The sequence below is a fragment of the Benincasa hispida genome, chromosome 9, assembly GCF_009727055.1.
Source record: "Benincasa hispida cultivar B227 chromosome 9, ASM972705v1, whole genome shotgun sequence".
NCBI classification, from domain to species: Eukaryota; Viridiplantae; Streptophyta; class Magnoliopsida; order Cucurbitales; family Cucurbitaceae; genus Benincasa; species Benincasa hispida.
Genome location: NC_052357.1, coordinates 90539738 through 90557649, shown reverse-complemented (window position 1 = coordinate 90557649; position 17912 = coordinate 90539738). Strand labels below are relative to the sequence as shown.

At 32.8% G+C, this 17912-nt stretch overlaps 1 pseudogene; it reads right to left on the bottom strand.

Annotated features, from left to right (window-relative positions):
* Positions 1–7040: 7040 nt before the first annotated feature.
* On the bottom strand, positions 7041–13863 carry LOC120087143 (annotated as a pseudogene).
* Between the last annotated feature and the right edge of the window lie 4049 nt (positions 13864–17912).

Sequence of the window (17912 nt, the reverse complement as noted above, 5' to 3'; positions counted from 1 at the left end):
AAAAAAAAAAAAAAAAAAAAAAAAAAAAAAAAAAAAAAAAAAATTGAACTTCGTCCCAATTTAATTTGATTTGGATTTAAGATATAATTTGGGATATGCCCATATTTTAAAAAAAGATCAATTGAATTTTTTTTTTCTTATTCACAATTTATTTCGATTGAAGATTAAAAAAAATCTCAAGACTAGACAACTTGAATTTGGAATAAAATTTGAAATATGATCAAATTTTTCCAAATTTTAATTTGAGATTTTACCTCAATTTGATTTGGATTTAAGATAAAATTTTGGATATGCCCAAATTTTAATAAAAGATCAATTGGGATTTTTTTTTTATCCGCAATTTATTTTGATTGAAGATAAAAACTCAATAGATACTTGAATTTGGAATATGGCCAAATTTTAATTTGAATGAATTTTACATCTTTCCCACTTGATTTGGAAATAGAGATAACCTAAATTTAAATGGATTTGATATAAAATTTGGAAGATGTCCAAATTTAAATTGAGATTTTATCCTTAATAATTAGATTTGGGATAAATTTAATTTGAGATTTTCTTAAAAATTTGGCTTGAGATAGAAGTCTGATGATTTAGATTTGGGATAAAATTTGGAATATGCTCAAATTTTAATTTAGGATTTTTTTTTACAGATTTTAATTTGTGATTTTATCCACAATTTAAATTTGATTTTGAATAAAATTTGGAATATATCCAAATCTTAGTTGAAGATAAATTTGAGGATAAAATCTAATAAAATCAAATTAGATAGGAAATTGTTTAATTTAATTTTTTTATTTTAATATGAAATTAGGATAGAATCAAATTAAGAAATATAATAAAAAAATATAATATTTTGAATCAAATGTTTATTTGATTTGGATATCCTAATTTGTTAGGGAACTATATAAACAGGACCCAAACCCTTCATTATTCTTATCCATCTTCTTCTACACTTTCCTTTATCTCATTTTTCTTCTTCTTCCCATGTTTTCTTTCTTCTTTTTTTTTTTCTTTTTTTTTTAATCTTTTCTTTCTTTCTTTCTTTCTTTTTTCACCATTTTTTCTTATTATTTTCCTTTCAATTTTCCTTTTTTTTTCGTTCTTTCGTTTTTCTTTTCTTTTTTTTTTTTAACTTTTTTTTTTCTTCCAACCGAAGTCGCACTTGAATTTTGGAGATGAAGCGAAGTCGCACTTGAATTTTGGAGATGAAACGAAGCCGCACTTGAATTTTGGAGATGAAGCGAAGCTGCCCTTGACTTTTGGAGATGAAGCGAAGCCACGTCAGACTATGGAGATGAAGCGAAGCCACGTCAGACTATGGAGATGAAGCGAAACCACGTCAAACTATAGAGATGAAGCGAGCCACGTCAAACTATAGAGATGAAGCGAGCCACGTCAAACTATAGAGATGAAGCGAGCCACGTCAAACTATAGAGATGAAGCGAGCCACGCCAGACTTTGGAGATGAAGCGAAGCTGTGCCATCAGTTTGGAAATGGGCCATGCACATTGACCATGAACTTGAAGATGGAGTAGAACCATGCATACCGACCATAAACTTGAAGATGGAGTCGAGCCATGCACACCGACCATGAACTTGAAGATGGAGTCGAGCCATGCACACCGACCTTGAACTTGAAGATGGAGCAGAGCCATGCACACCAACCTTGAACTTGAAGATGGAGTAAAGCCATGCACACCAACCTTGAACTTGAAGATGGAGCGGAGTCACGCACATCGACCTTGAACTTGAAGATGGAAGTAGAGTCATACACACTGATCTTGAACTTGAAGATGGAAACAAAGTCATACACACCGATCTTGAACTTGAAGATGGAAGCGGGCCCTATACACTGATCTTGAACTTGAAGATGGAGCGAAGCCAGACACGTCACCTTGAATTTGAAGATAAAGCGGAGCCATGCACACTGACCTTGAACATGAAGATGGAAGTGGACTCATGCACACCAATCTTAAACTTGAAGATGGAAGTACGGTCATGCACGCCGATCTTGAACTTGAAAATGGAACAACATCGATGGAGCCTCTGAACTTGAAGATGGAGAAGATCGACGAGACCTTCGCGTTTAAGTTTGACAAAGCATCGGCCAATCTTCCGCATTTGAGTTTGACGAAGCATCGACGAATCCTCTGCACTTGAGCTTGAAGAATCAGTGAATCCTTTGCATTTGAGTTTGAAATATCGACGAATCCTCCGCATTTGAGCTTGAAGAATCGATGAATCCTCTGCATTTGAGTTTGAAATATCAACGAATCCTCTGCACTTGAGTTTGACGAAGCATCAATGAATCTTCACATTGAGCTCGACTTCGCGACTTTGAGCATGAAGATGGTATTGCAAAGCCTCCAGACTTGAGCATGAAGATGAAGCATCGATGAAACCTCTGAACTTGAAGATGGAAGAGCATCCAAGTTTGATTTCGAAGAGGAAGCGAAGTGCATTCCAAGTGTGTGCCTTTTATTTACTGTGCTAGCTCCTTACGAGGGATGAACTTCTTCAATCCGTTGTGTTGCCCCCAATAGGGATGAATATCTTAGTGTCATTCTTTTACGAGGATGATCAACATCAATCTTGTAGTATCATACTTAGGTGGTTGTGGTGCCCTTTCTGATAGACTAAACTTAAATTTCTTTAAGTTGCCTTCGTACTCTTAAAGAAAGGAATCAAATTATGATTTAGTTCAAATTTTTTTTTAGCTGGATTGAACTTGAAGTTTCTTTCAAGCTGTCTACGTACCCTTCATAATGATAGGGATCAAGTCATAACGTAGTTCAAAAAGAATGTTTTTTTTTATGTGCAACTGAACTTAAATTTCTCTAAGTTTCCTACGAGAATGTTTTTTTTTATGTGCAACTGAACTTAAATTTCTCTAAGTTTCCTACATACCCTTTATAATGACAGGGATCAAGTCGTAACGAAATTCGTACAAATGTTTTTTTTTTTTGGAGTGGGGCCGTTCACATTTTAAGCTCATGGGGGCCAGGAGCATCATGCAGTTTAAGTTCTTGCGATGAGGAGCTTCTTCATTTAAACTTCAAAAGCTCTTATTTCATCATGGTTTTGTTCACCCTCTTCATTTGTAGGATTCGTCAATATGATGAGTTTTGACTTCACTATCAATGAACCTTCTGTACTTATGTCAACAGAAAATTTCATCTTCATGCGTGAAAGGACACGACTGTGAATCTTTTCGTTGTTGTTTTCTTCATGGAATGACAACGCCTTCAAGATTTTCATCCTTCTTTTATGTTGATCGCTTGTTGTCTTGAGACGACCAAAAGCAGATGCTGAAGGTCGATCTTTCTTTGATGTGGATATACTTAGTCTTTTGAAGGCTGAAGTTTGAGTAGAAGTAGTTGTTGGACATTGGTCTTCTTCTCCTACCGTGGCCATACTCAATCTTTAAAAGACTGAAGATCGAGCACTTGAAGGCTTAATACGATCGAAGACAGAAGTTCTTTGCTTCATTTCTTCTGAGTCGTTGACTTCTTCGATAGTTATATGATTATTGTTGACTTCCACTATGCCGATAGTGTAACATGCAATAACTTCCGATACTTTCTCTGGATGATTATTGAGAAAGCTTATTGGGAGAAATTCTGCCGAAGTTGCTGGCCGTTAAAATTGAGGAAAGTTTTTGTCTTCTTTCTTAGCAGGCTTAGGCTTTTGTGTCATTTTTTTGCCTTTCTTTTTATGAGTTTTGTTCCTTCTTTTATAGCTTCGACAGGAACGCGACTTTTTTTTGGTGGAGTTTAATTGTCTTCTTTTTCGACGAGTCACAACTATCTACCCTTCGTTGTCATCTTCAACGAGCTCATCTTTCTTTTTGGAATTTGCTATTTGAACTTCTTGCTGGAACCAAACAATTATAGGCTCGAAGGCTTCGAACTAGATCAAGCTTTATCTTTGAGCATAGGACACAGACAGTGTTGGAACATTTGAAGTTGCCGCTACTGTAGCTTGATTTGTCTGAGCTACTTCATCCAAATCTAGCTCAATCTTCTTTTCACGAGCCAACTACAGAATTCGTTCCTTCAACTAGGTGACCAACGACTCGATGATACTTGCAGTAGTTAGGATCATCTATTTTTTCTTCTTGTTCTAGCCGTTTGTATTCCGATAGCTAAATAAGTTGCTTCTCTAGTAGTTGCTTCAACATATCTGCCACATCAGAGTCAGGGAATGGATAAACCTTCTTTTGTCTTTCTTTAAGAGTTGGACGACGTTTCTCGCCCTCATTGTGCCTTCTTTCAAATTTTGTTTGTTTTCATTTGGAGGGAAATTTCAGCAGGGTCACATGAACGACCATAGATTCTTTTATGGCACTATCCACGATCTTTTCAGTGCCCTTGGCTCCATTCTTGTATTTTCTCCCTTCAGGGACTAGGAAATCTTTAGTTCCCCTATTGGCGATGCTCAACTCCATATTATGAACGTGTGTTGCCAGCTCCTCAAAGCTCTCCATTGATTGATATAATCGATGACTGTCACTCCTTTCCACTGTCTGATGTTCATCAACTTCATCATGCTAACAATGCGCCTTGTACTGTAGAAGCGGTTCAGGAAATCCCTTTCTAGTTGTTCCCAACTGCAATCACTTCTGACTCCAAATCAGTATACCAATCAAAAGCATTTCCTTTTAAGGTACGGACGAACTACTTGACTAGCTAGTCTCCTCTGATTCCTGCATTTTCACGGTTTCAATGAAGTGTGCAACATGTTGTTTTGGATTGTCCTTTCCATTGAACTGCTGGAACTTTGGAGGTTGATACTCAGTTGGCATTCTCAGGTTGTCGATTATCTTGGTGTATGACTTGGAGTACATAAAGGATGTTTGCGACGTCCTCCGTACTGAGTTCTTATGGAGTTTATGATCATATCCTGGAGCTGTTGAACTGACAAGGAGGCAACAGAGGTGGATTCTGGCGGCTGACTTTCCTGCAAGACAATCTTTCCTTTGTCATTGGCTTTTGTAGCTGGAGATTGACTTGACTCAGCAATATCTCGATCCTGTATCTGATCTTTTAAAGTAGCGATTTCACGATCTCGCTCCTTTACAACCTTCATTAAGAGATTTATCTTTATCTCCATCTCTGCCATGGCCGACTTAGTTGTTACGTCAGTCATTATGACAGACATTACATCAAAATGTGATTCTTTCTCTGATAGATCAGTAGCAGAAGCATAGTTTTCAAACAAGGGATTTTCTCTGATGACGAACCCATCTTTAGGAAATTCCATCAGCTGATCCCAGATTTTCTCCGTGGTGATAGAGCTTATATAAGTATTTCTTGCGACGGTAGCTTTGGATGGAGCTTTCTTTGGTGTCATTTGTAGATTTTTTGACTCGGATGACGAGAGAGATGAAAGATAGAGAGGTCCCACGGGGCGTGCCAATTTGTTCGCACGAGATTTCAAGAGAAATTTATTTCGTGGAACTTGAACTTTGTATTTGTATTAATTTTATGAAAAGTGAATACAATCTTTAATACATATTATTTTGATGCTTTCAAAATAAATTATAGTCTTTAAGTTGGTTGATCTTCTTGAATGATCGACCTTTGGGCTTGTTGATCTTCTTGGACGATCGGCCTTTAGGCTTATTGATCTTCTTCGATGATCAGCTTTGGGCCTTTTTATCTTCTTCGATGATCGGCCTTTGGGCTTGTTGATCTTCTTCAATGATGGGCCTTTGGGCTTGATGATCTTCTTGGAATTTCGGCCTTTAGAGTTATTGATCTTCTTCGACGATCAGCCTTTGGGCTTATTGATCTTCTTCGATGATCGACCTTTGGGCTTGATGATCTTCTTCGATGATCGACCTTTGGACTTGATGATCTTCTTGGACGATCGGCCTTTGGGCTTGTTGATCTTCTTGGAGGATTAGTGTTCACATGAGGCTTCTAGAAAAACTTATTTTGTGGAGTTAAACTTAAGTTGGTGTTGATGTTAATTTGATGTGATGTGGTTCGATCTCTAGTGCTTGATCCTCTGATTCTCTCTTGGTTTGGTGGATGTGCTTGACTTGAAGAAGAAAAGCACCAAACGTTCTTGAAGTAGAAGTCTTGGAAGAGTGTTTGTGCCTCCAAGGGTCTTCCGTCTTCTAGGAGTGCAGCTTTATGAGTCTTGGGAGTTGTTTGCTTGTTGATGAATTCTCTCTAGGCTCTCTGAATGTAGAATTGTTTGTATCTTTAAAGGACTTCAGTCTTCAGAATACTTGTATCTTCAAAGAACTTCAGTCTTGAAGCGTGATCAGAATGCTTGTATCTTCAAAGGACTTCAGTCTTCAGAATGTTTGTATCTTCAAAGGACTTCAGTCTTCAGAATACGTGTATCTTCAAAGGACTTCAGTTTTCACTTCAGGAGTCAAGGAGTCTTCTGATTGTAGAGAATTCTCCTATAAGCTCTCTAGAGTATAGAATTGTTGACCCTCAACAAATGGAGAGAACTTCTCTATTTATAGAGTTCTCAGGTGGGCTTCATGAGCTTGGACTTGGTTAACCCATGGGCCTACTATTGGGCCCAATTAGTTGGATCTGGATTTGATTTGACATTTGAGTCCAATTCAACATATTTTTGGGTTTAGAGACTTTAATCCAAATAATAATAATATTAAATTGGACCAAGTTAATTTTATCCAATTTAACAGTCATGATAAAATCACGTGGTGTCATCAAAATTTGTCTTCAATTTCAATTCAGGATATATGTCAACTCCTAATTGAGCGCAAATTTAATAATTTGGAATTTCGTCATTAATTTATTAAATGACGTGACGTCTTGTGATTGATCTAAAATTTCTCATTCAACAATCATATTTGTATTTAACCTCAAATGTTAGAAGTCCAAGTTTTTCTCAAAAAAAAAAATAATTATTATTATATATATATATATAACGATATGCATTTGAGTTACACCTGTAAATGTGTTTTTTTCAATACCACTTTGCATGGGAGATGCACAACCAAATGTGTAGTGAATCATTAGACTTTTGAAGATTAACATTGATCCAATGACCAATATGAGAAATCTATGCTTATATATTTAGTTGAAACCTTCAGAAATGATGTTTCAAGAAATAGATAATTAAAGCTGAGATAGTCTACACACTACTATATTAGCTCCAATACGGTATCTTGCGTTTATTCTTATTTATAAACAATTGGAGCAAACAATGAAATAGAACTCTCAGCTTTACATTCATCTAAACAAACTTTTCAGCATTATTGATTAGTAGACTCGATTGGTTCGACTACTTCTGTTGAGTTTTGAGTTCCTTCACCCTCTCTTCAGTACCCTTCAATGCTTTTCCATAGATGCTTATAAGCTGAAAAATAATAACATTTTCAAGATTGCAACAATACGATTCATATCATACTCGTTAATGCAAGATAACTATATAAAAGACCCAATCCCGAAGTTCAAAATGATTCTTCCTCCGCATTTTAAAACTTAAGAATTTTGACCTCTAACTTATATCATCGTATTTTACAAACTACCCTTAATTTCTTTTTCCCTCTTCCTTCATCTTCCTCTTCCCGATTTTTTTTTTTTTTTTTCTTTCCTTCTTTTTTGTTTCTCTCCCTCTTTTCATCTGCACGACTTCACCTTCATTTTGCTTTTCTTCGCAAGACCACACGACCAACTCCAGTTGCATTTGCCACTTTCGATCTCTCCTAGCCATTCAGTTTGTGTTGCAAAGTGACAGCGTGGGTCGGAGAAAGCAGAGAGAGAGGAGGGCGATTTGCATGAGACAGGAAAAGGAGCGAGCGAGCAAAAAAGAGAGTGAGCACAATCCGAATTTGACATCAACAAATGGGTCAAAAAAAACCTCATTTTCAAAAAGTAGGTCAACTTCCATTTTTTCTCCCAATTTTAGTCATCCATCCACCAGACTCCATTAATGCTCACATAGATGCCCTGTTATCCTAAAACCAACCAATTTAGATCAGATTATCTTAACCCATTCCTCCCAAGTCAGTTCCAAACTTCATCACTCTCTACCCCTGGAATGTTTTGATCAAAGACAACAAATTGATACAAGGACTTCTTGCAACATAAGAAAGATGATGCATTAATCTGTATTGTACCTCATCAACTTCTTCATTTGAGATAATGAAGGGAGGACTCATCATTATATTATCTTTGGCGACACGTACTAACATTCCATGCTCCTTACAAATTGCACCAAAATATGAATCTATCCCTGCACATATAATGGAACACTTGTTAGAACAAACCTACAGACAATATTCAATTTTCATATTCTAAGAAATCTATAAGTTTGAACATATCGTTTCTATGTTCATGATAGGATAATTGAACAACGAAAGGAAGATACCCCATTCAGAAGGAAATGGATTGTGGGGAGATTTGTTGTCTGTGAATTCTGTGCCTAAGATCAATCCTTCCCCCCTTATCTGCAGAAGGACCAAAACAAGTCGACACGAGCAAACATTTCGCAACACCGAACAAGAATGAAACAATTACTTGATCTGTACCTCTCCTATGATGGGACTGTTAGAGAAGGCTTTTATACCATCTTGAAACCTTGGGGAGATGTTCTTTACTTGCTCAACAATATTTCTCTCTCTACAAATGGGCATTGCACAATATAGAACATCATTTCTTTAATGAGAAACAGTGAATAAGAATTTCGTTGATTGCACAATATAGAACATCAAAACGTTTAAGTTACCTATATGTATGTCAGAAGATATAAATAATTAATCATTCATTCATAAGCTTGGAGATCGACCAACAAAATTTTCTTATGGTTGTAACTGAATGATTAATAACAAATTTGATCCCTATAAGTTGTAGAAAGTAAGAATTGTCTATGGTTGGATAAAATCCTCACAAATAGTCTCTATGGTAGGGACTATTCAAGGGTTTATCAAACCATGGGGATTATTTATGAGGTTTTATCAAATCTTAAGGACCAAATTCTAACTTCTAAAATCAGAGGGACTAATTTCTAACTTTCTCCAACCCATAGAGGCGGAAATTGTAATTTAACCGGTCTTGAGGATTGCCAACACTTTGATAAAGAAAATAAATCTTCAGTACAGGCAAGAAACAACATACTTGTAGATCTTCAACGTTTCCATTGCCACAGCACAAGCAACAGGATGTCCAGAATATGTAAATCCGTGGGAGAAAGTACCTGAATGAAAAGACAATCAGTTTGTTCTTTCAATAATATTTTTGCATGTGCAACAGCTAACATACCAAGCTTATTGCCAACTAAATTTAGCTCAATGGTAATTGACATGGCCTTCTTCCCTAGAGGTTGAAGATTCGATCTCCCATCCCCACAATTATTGTACTAAAAAAACATACCAAGCTTATTGCTTTGAGAGTGTATGACATCTGAAACTTCAGCGCTAACAAGAACAGCACTAATAGGCATATATGCAGAAGAAAGAGCCTGCCAAGTTCAGCACAAAAAACAAGCAGTACATAGAAATATCTTCTTCTCAGGCTAAAAACATTAAACAAGCTGTCTCAATTCTTCAAATTAGCCCAACTTCTTCACCTTAGCTACTGATACCAAGTCTGGCTTGATATTGTATTTATCACATCCGAACATCGTCCCAAGCCTTCCAAAAGCACAAATAATCTATGGCAGGGAAGAGATTACAGGACAGTAGGTAACAGAAGTGAAAAGGTATGGAGGCTAGAAATATTATATTACCTCATCTGCAATGAAAAGAATCTCATATTTCTTCAGCACAGCTTGGATCTACAGATGACATTAAAAACTAGTAAATAATTTTCAACTCTTTCTTCTTTTCTCTTATTTTAAAGAATTGGAACTCTAGAAGCACTCGTGATTATGCATCTAAATAAGAAAGTCCATATAAGCATTTGAACTTTCAAACTTGTAAAGAAAGTGGCAGCCTACTTTATCAAAATAAGTTGCAGGAGGAAATATCACACCACCTGCTCCCATGACAGGTTCAGCAATAAAGGCAGCAATCTGAAAGAAACAAAGGTTAGGAATACTAGAGATTATTTGCATTTGTCAAATATTTGAACATTTGAGTGAGGTTTCTATGACATTACTGTCTCAGGTCCTTCCGTGAGAATAAGATTCTCTAAATTGTTTGCTAATCTCGACGAGAACTCTTCCTCGGTTTCACCTGGCTTATCATTATCACATTTAGCATTATAAAGGCAGTTGTCTATAGTCAAGTTATCTGGTTCAGATACTCATGAATATCAAAAAAGTGATTATAACAACTGTGTACCAACACATAAATAAAATAGAGCAGTTCAATGACAACCAGGAAGATGATAGCGCCAGTAGTGAGGACAGTCTGTGTGCAGTACAAATGGAGCAGGAAGATCAAATTTTTTATGCAAAGTTGGAAAACTGCAATAAAATTTCCCCAGTTTTTTAAACTTTTTGAAGTATTTGGAGAATTTCCTGAAAAAAAAATTATTATCTATTATCTTCGTACCCGGAAAGACTGGCTGACATAAGTGTGGAACCATGGTACCTAAGCAAAGATAGCAAGACTTGGATGAGTAAAATGAATGGAGCATGTTTGAAAAACGGGAAACTGAACGTACGATTTCAAATGAGCGATTATTTTCTTTTTTTTGGTCGCCCCAGTGCATTATTGTAATACCAAACCAGTTTTACCTACATGAATTTGAAAATGATGTTAATTCATTTGATGACATCTCCAATCCGAAAATCTCTGAGCCAAAGAATTAAAATCTCTACTTACAAAGTACAACAACCTACCATTAGAAAATATTTTGAAACTTAGGTACCCAATGAAAACAAGGTACTTGAGAACCATTTGCTTTGATCCACTAATCAAAACCTATGGACTAAAGAAACTAGACTCAAAACTTGAGGATCAAAAGTGCATTTTTCCCTTATATTTTTCATGGAAAGTAAAACAAGAACCATATTTTCCAATTTAACTGAAATTTTTCAAAGAAGCTTCACCATTTCCATTTCAAGCATAGAATTAGCAATAAGTCAGAAAAGACAACTTGCTGACACGACAACAATGTAAAGGTACAAACAAGGCACCTGAGAATCATTTGCTTCTGATCCACTATTTGAGAAGAACACCTTCCCCATTTCCCTTGCTGTAAAAGTTTCTAGTAATTCTTTTGCAAGATCCTGTAGTAGACAACAAGATAAAACAGAATAAAGAGTAAGATCCTGTGTTTTTGACATCTTTTGATAATGAATCTCTTGGACTCATTTGTTGCAATGACGGTAAGTATCTGTTAGTAATTTGCTACACTGAGGTTGCAACAAATACATCTTGTGTCAGTGTAATGGTCACTGCGGCAATATTCTTTAGCCATCTTTCCAGTGTATACAAGAAGATGAATAGCAAGGTAGCGGTTTAAACAGTAGTTGCATGACTTGTTATTCAATTTCACAACATCTCAAGTTTTTTTCCCCCCTTTTAAGATTAAGTCTTGCTAAACTGTGTTGCTTTTTTATAACTGAATTTTCATTTCATGACATTTAATGGTAAAAAATTTCAGTAGCTTTATTCTGAGAAGGGAATACAATACCAGAGAAGGCTTTGTTGTGCGATTCCAAAAAGAATGGTAAAATGGCAGTGTATTCAGTTGTACGGTTGCAGCAGCAACAAGGCGAGACTCACTTCCCCCTGCAAAATTTCCATATTCATAAGTAACTTCAAAGATTCAACTTGCAACTTGGTTATATTTCCACGGCACAAAGACTACTAGTCTCCAGATATATTAGATTACATGGAGTTCCATCTCAAAATCAATTAGCAATCAGAGAAGTAGTCTATCTATCTTATAAAGAGCATGAGGTCCCTTGATTTTTTCATCTGAAATCCTCAACAAGATATGTCCTTAAAGTTGCATTCATATTTCATAGTCCTATGTTGTATTCACCATGTCTTTCAAGAGCATGCCTGGAAATTTGGCCTCTGCAAGCTTTTGTAGACTCCTTCAACTTATTAAGGACAAAATCAAGATTCTCCAACTCTTAAATTCTATCCAATAAAGCTAAATGCATGTTTGAGAGTGATTTTGAATTGATTAAAATCACTTCGAAATACACTTTTAATCACTCAAAATCAATTTAATGTTTAATTTTACACTTCCAAATGCATTTTTTTGTACTATTAAAACTGATTTTGAATGGTTAAAAGCATTTTTCGGGTGACTTTGTAAAAGACAAACGTGATTTTAGCCATTTCAGAATCACTCCCAGATATGTCAAATGCACCTTAAAATACAGAGAACTTATGGTTCTAAAAATAGAGCCTGCATTGAACTAAAATATATTTGGAGTTCAACTAAGTTGCAAACATGTTCTGTCTTTTCAAATTGTTTGAAATAACAAACACAACGTGATAGCAGAAATTGTTACAAAACACATACACGATGAGGATGACACTATTATTAAAGAAACAGATCCATATGCTTGACAGTGCCTCCGATACTTGCGTACAGTAACATTGGATTAGGTTTCTAATGAGGGCTAAAAAATATGATCGACACAGAAAAAAAAAAAAAGAAGCAATCTTTGCCATCTTAGTAGGAAATATTGTGAGAAATGTATCAAGACATCAAAAACCAATAAATAGTTGAGATTAGTAAGCAGTAGGATTACCTAAGGATGTGCACCATAAACCAGCAAGGGAGTCGAGATATTTCTTCCCGTTGGTGTCGTAAACGTAGGAACCCTCCAGCCATGATAAATTACCATAACCAAACCAATATTTTCAAAAGATATAACTGATTAAGACTAAATCCTGTAGGGAAGGAGGATCCTAATGGTATTGCCAGGTGATATAATGTTGAAAAATGACCATGTATTATACCTCAGATTTCTCTATGACCAAGGGATTCAAATCAGCAGTCCACCGACCCGCAGTGAAAGGATCAAGCATATCATGGCCTTTGAAACTGGGATTTTCAGATGTCAAATATGTGAGATTGCATATATTTTCAAATTAAAAATGCTTTGAAATGGATGAACATACACGTAGGCGAATTTGAGAGGATTCCGAAAGGAAGGCGTTTGTGAAACATAAAATCTTGTCACAGATACTGCAAGTTACCTTCGACCATTTCTTGAAACAGTAGTCGAATTATCCTTTTGCAATGATGCTTCTGTACCAAACGACTTGGAAAGTAATTGAACTTGAATAAGCCGCTCACAAGAAGTTCTAAAAGCAGCAACATCTTTTGCACATGAACCAAGCTGGAAATGTTTAAGATGTCATAATGATTTGGAATGAATACAACTTCCATTTATTCCAGGGAGTACGAACTGATAGTTTTAGGGCAGATTAAAAGCATATAAAAAGAAGATAAGTTGCCTGAGCAAGATGGTATCTCCAATAAAAAAAACCCTTGTGCCAAAAAAAGTTAAAATCTCTAACTACAGAGTACAACAACCCACCATTAGAAAACTCCATAAACGTAATTAGCAGTTAAGTTTAAGAGCTCGCAAAGAGAGAAAGATAAGAGATAACAAAACAAACAGATAATGGGTCAATCAAAAAACAGAAGAAGATGCAAATTGCAAGATGATCAAATTTGAAAAGGGTAGTGATGATCTGAAACCTTTGGATTGATAATCATACGAAGAAGATGATTGAATCCCATTTCTTGTTCAAGGCGAAGCAATAAAAATGGAGCTGCTATGGAAGCAAAGAGTGAACCGTACGAAACTGATGAACAAACCTGAACCCGTTTCCGTCCCCAAGAAATTCTGGCGGGAACTTAGTTCAATTTTTTTTTTTTCTTGGGAAAGAAAATTTAGTTCTTAAACAAATAAAATGGCTTCTTTCGAGAAGTTTGTGTAGATTGATAATTTTCATTTATGTCGCATTTATTAGTAAGGGATGGAAATTACGGAATTAAAAAAATTGTGGTATTCGATTTATTATGACGACATTTTTTAAAATCATAAATAAGAATAAACAGGAGAATATGATCATCTCAAATTTAAGAATCACATTCTAATTCTAATGTAATTTCATTTTATTTCGGTGAGATTCATTTTTTTCTTGTATTTTACAACATTTACCTTTTCTCTCTCCTTAAAACTTTTCTCAAACTTTTTTTATTATTTTTTTTTTCTATTCTTCTATCATTTCTCTAGACTCTTATTTTTGAATATCAAGCATTTGTTTTTTAAATTGTTATTATTTGTTTAGAATCAATTAGTTTTATTAATAAAGTTGTTTAAAGTTTTAAAAATTTTGAATAAATTCAAACACAACATAATAATAACAATTATCTTGGTTTACGAGTACAAATCCAATAAAATAAATAGAAAACTTAGGAAAAATTGTTGCACTCATCTAGTATGCAACATAGGAAGCACCAAACTAACATTTGTCATGTAATACTCTTTATGTCAAAAATTAATTTTTTTTAATTAAAAATCCTATATATATGAAAGGGACTGTATAAGAATAGATGTAGCTTAAGTTGCACCTAATCGTTATCGAAAGCTTACGAATAAAAACAACCCCAAAATTAGTTGACACAAATATATTGACAATGAAAATGGGAACTTTATGCTTGGGGGCACGAGTCAACTTTATGCTTGGGGGCACAAGTCATATCATGTTAGAACTTAGCCAATAATCTTCTCTCTATATATATTAAATGTTATAATCTACACTATATTAAAAGGGACAAAACGGGTAGAAACTTTGACTCATCATTTTTACCTTCTTTCCAAAATTTCCTTTTTGCCCTTTTGCCTTTGATTTCCCTCATTGCTTTTCACGTAGATTTTTTTAAACCCTCCGTTCTTGCTCTTCAAATAATTATTTTTGTATAACCCTCGTACTCTTTCATTATAAAATCTTTCAATTCGTCCATTTTAAAACCTTTTAATATAACTAACTCTTTATATACGATGATGGAAACTTTTTATGAACAAGAACTTTCATAAAATTAATTTGTTGCACGGTGATTTGTTCATTAAAAGTTATCGATCCCAAGAATGATGTTTAAGATTTCTAAAAGCCCAGTATTCATTTCATTTAGTTTCATAATTTTGAAAATTTTGATGATGGCCATTAAATTTACGTACCATTAATTCATTATCATGATTCATTCAAATTTTCTTACTCCATAATTTCACCACAAATTTTCACGGGTCTTAAATTTGTGTGAATTGAGAATTTTCATGGATTTAATCTTTTTTTTTAAGACAAAAATACACTATGAACAAATCATTTGAAATTCGCGATCATGTTATGAAGATTAGATTTGTGGCTTGATTTGACTAGTTTTTATTTATTGAAATGTAAATTTTTTATAAGTATTAATTTTTTTATATTAAACTTTTATATTTTGTTTAAATCTTTGATATATTTATAAGTGGTCATGTTTGAGAATTGATTGCTTTTTCTCTTTTATACCATGACTTTTTTATTATTTGTTCATAATAATAGTTTGTAGATTTTTATTTTATATCTTGGTTGCAAAGATATATTACTTCTTATTGATATTTATGTAATCCCAAAATTCTTGCTCTAATGCTTAAAAATATACAAATATTTTTTCTTTTCATTTATTTGCAATCTCTGAAGTTCTTGCTCTGATGCTTAAAAAGGTACAATTATTTTATCTTTTCATTTATACACATAAAAGATAGGTAAATCATTCTATTCTTAAACTTTGGATTTAAACTGAAATTTAGAGGGTATCATGACATTTTGATATACAATTTTGTGAATGTTCTTTATTTAGGTTGTGAGTTTTTGTGACATATGTTTGTTCATCTTTATTTATAGTTTTTGCTATATTATTAATTTATTTAATGTTGTTATTTCAAACATCAATTTTTTTTAAAAAAAAAATTATTATTTTTTAATGAAATTTTTAGCCATGGAAGTTGAAGTTTTTTATCCCAGTACTCAGTCCAAAAAATCATTAATTTATTTAATGTTTTTGTTTAACCCTAGATTTTTTTGGTTAAATATTTCATTTATATCCATTTTTTTAGATTCTTAACCATTAAAATTATTTTTTATTGGATTTTAACTAGATGGAGATTTATTTAATTATGAAAGGTCAAGTAAATAAATTCATTGATTTGTTTTTCTCTATTTATCGGTATCGTTGTTTTTTCAACTCTGAATACACACTTTTATCTATTTTTCATTCAATAATATAATTGTTCTTATATTTGTTTCCCACGACATAAATTTACAAGTACGTTAAAATATTTTTAAACTTTCATAAACTAATGAAATAGAATGACCTTCTATTTTATTCATTTAGGTATTGTATTATTTAGAATTTAGAACACATATATCAAATGATTATTGTAGACAATTAAAATCAAATACAATAAAAAACAAAAAAAGGCTTTGATGGGAACGGAAGGTTTTATAAAAATAAATAAATAAATAAACAACAAACTTTTCCACCTTTTGATCTAAAAAATTCTCCTTAAATAAGGAGGTTTATTTTTAAAAATTATATAAAAATTGTTTTTTTTTATTTGTTTTTCACTCTCTTAAAGTCACTAGCTTTGAAGAATTATAAAAGAATTATTTCATGAAATAATAATTATGATGGTTCACTTTTATATCCATTTTATTCACAACCTTTATTTGCATTATATTTTAATTTTATTCATTTATATATTTTTATATATTTTTCTCTATTTATAGTTTTAAATTTCATATCAACTATTTAAATTTTGAAATAAATTATAAGTATATTCACTACAAGAAAATTGACCTATTTCGACCATCTTTTATTAGAAGTTATAAAAAATCTTAGAAAAAGATATATATTTATTAGAGGTTTAAGAAAAACCTTTGAAAAATTTGTACTTTTATCGAAGGTAAATAAAAATATTTGAAAAATATGTACTTTTTGTCGAAGGTTAATAAAAACCTTTGAAAAGGATATATATTTATCAAATGTGTTGAAAAAACCGTTGATAAATATCTACCTTTTATCGAAAATTATTTAAACACCTTTGAAATTGATATACATTTATCAAAGGATATTATATACTTTTGGAGAAGATACTATCCTTTATCGAAGGATCTTAGAAAACATTTGAAAAATATGTATTTTTTTATCGAAGTTTAATAAAAACCTTTAAAAAAGGTATATATTTATCAGTGGAAAAAACTTTTGGTAAATATCTAATTTTTATCAAATTTATTAAAACACCTTTCAAAATGATATACATATATCGAAGGATGTTATAAACATTTGGAATAAATACTATCCTTTATCGAAGGATCTTTAAAAACCTTTGAAAAATATATACTTATATCAAAGATTATTAAATACCTTTGAAAGAGATACACAATTATCAAAGGACTTTAGAAATTTTTGAAAAATATATTATCTTTTATCAAAGGTTTTAGAATACCTTTAAAAATTATTAAGGTAAAAAAAACACATTTGAAAAAAATAATACATTGAAAAATATTACTTTATTCGGAGATTATTAAAGATTTTGAAAAAGATATATATTTATGAAAGGATATAAAATCTTGAAAAAATACACAAATTTATTAAAGGACATTTAAAATCTTTGAAAAAGTTATATGTAATATAATAACATTACAAACATTAATTTTTTTTAAAAAAATATTATCTACCAGAGTTAAAAAAAATCTTTGAACTATTTTTGTAATCTTATCGATTGTTATAAAAAAAATTATATTATCTACCAGAGTTAAAAAAATATCTATATTAGAAATGTATTACTCTGCCCTTTGATAAAGATACAAAATTACACTAAAATAGAAAATCTCCAAAATTTCAAATTTCTCAGTAAAATAGAAATGTATTACTGTGCCCTTCCAAAATATACTTTCCTTATTTCTCTTTCTTTTCCCTTTATATTAAGGAGTGTGAAAGAATATATATATA